This window comes from Mercurialis annua, linkage group LG8 (genome assembly GCF_937616625.2).
Source record: "Mercurialis annua linkage group LG8, ddMerAnnu1.2, whole genome shotgun sequence".
Classification (NCBI taxonomy): domain Eukaryota; kingdom Viridiplantae; phylum Streptophyta; class Magnoliopsida; order Malpighiales; family Euphorbiaceae; genus Mercurialis; species Mercurialis annua.
Window position 1 is genome coordinate 12168956 of NC_065577.1, and position 1694 is coordinate 12170649.

The window sequence follows — 1694 nt, forward strand, 5'->3', positions numbered from 1 at the left end:
ATCCTGTTAGTAAGGTCCCGATATAGTTCGACCGAGTTTAACCTATATCAAATGGTACAGTCCCGGGATAGTTCGACCGAGTTAAACTAATACCAGTACTTATAAGCGATCAATCGATACGTGAGTCCCGAGATAGTTTGACTAAGTTCAGCCCACTAGACACAAATTCCAAGATGGTTCCACCGAGTTCGACTTTGTGTCTAACACGAAGGAGTTAGTCTAATTCTATTTGCCAATACTTACCCGATACTGGTGATCACATGTCACGACCCAAAATTGTGGGCCGCGACCGGCGCTAGGGAATGGGAGTGGTAGCTCCGAAACCCGTAGCAAGCCTTAAAATCACTATAAATTTTTCGCGAAACATTCTCAAAACATTTTTATAAAACTTCTTTAAACGATACAAAATGATCTTTAGAAATCAGGGTCTTACAACGCGATATCTTATATCAAGCAATGCCCTGTTTCTTACATATATATAAACGGTTTAAAAGCGCAGTCTAAAGCCTTTATACATATCAGAGTATAAACAAAATATTTAAAACCGTTTGACAAAACATAATTACACTCTAGGACTCGGCTACTGCAGCACTACTGATTGGTTCCTTCTTTCTGTACTCGCGGACTTCTGGAACAAGGATAGAAGTCCGTTACATTCGATACTATACACCTGAAACATAACACTATTGGGGGGTCAGACAACGCTGAGTGAGTTCGCATTTACTTAAGATATTATAAATATAAATTGCATAAACATATATTAAAACAAACAATAATATTTGATCCGATGAAACCCTAATCTTAAATTCATACTATTTCCTATCCGTATCCTACTCATATTGTATCCATTAATATTATATCAAATCATTTTAATCCAAGTGGTGGTCCCGAGATAGTTCAACCGAGTTACTCGTTACCACGTGACATAGTCCGAGATAGTTCAACCGAGTTACATCATGTCACTGCTTAATCCCAAGGTGTGAGTCCCGAGATAGTTCAACCGAGTTACTCACGTATCTACCAAAAACATAATCCTCCTTACTCCCAATCATAATCATCATTTAACGAGATCATATCAAACATTTTTTTTTAAATACAAGCATCTATCTATACTAATTCTATGACTGACCCGGACACTGGTGATCACACAGCCTATTGACGCCCAATATGTAGCTCGTTTCCTCGGATCATTAAAGCAAACATCACAATTTACAAATAACAACAATATGTCAAATAATGCATCCAAGCGATATTATGAACAAAGTATTCACATGAATTACCCAAGTAATAACATATATGCAATGCAATTAATAGATTACCACACAAATAACAACTTATAATGATAATATACGAAAGTAAATAGCAAACTCACAAATTGCTATCCAAAGACTTCGGTTCTAGCAAAGCGATGTCGCGTTCTTTACGTTCCGCGCCCTCTTGATAATCGCCTCGTCGAGTCTATGAAAATACGATAATAAATATTAATTAAAATGGATCCTAATCTAAGGTGTTCTAGATATAGAAGACTTAGCGAATAAATCAATTTATTTTGCCTAGGAACAAATTGATATCGTGTTAAAATTATAATCTCATTTAATAAATAACATTAGTCCAAATGTTATTTATTAGCTATCTAATTTAGCTAAATTAAATTAATTATCGAGGTAAATCGATAATTAATTTAATAAGTCACT

The 1694-nt window shown here is 35.2% G+C and overlaps 1 long non-coding RNA gene across 1 annotated transcript; it reads right to left on the reverse strand.

Annotated features, from left to right (window-relative positions):
* Positions 1-444: 444 nt before the first annotated feature.
* LOC130014931 (uncharacterized) lies at positions 445-1456 on the reverse strand. Its single transcript, XR_008789738.1, has 2 exons — positions 1373-1456; positions 445-683 (listed from the first exon to the last, which is right to left on the reverse strand). It is a non-coding gene; the product is annotated as an uncharacterized LOC130014931 (long non-coding RNA).
* Positions 1457-1694: the final 238 nt, after the last annotated feature.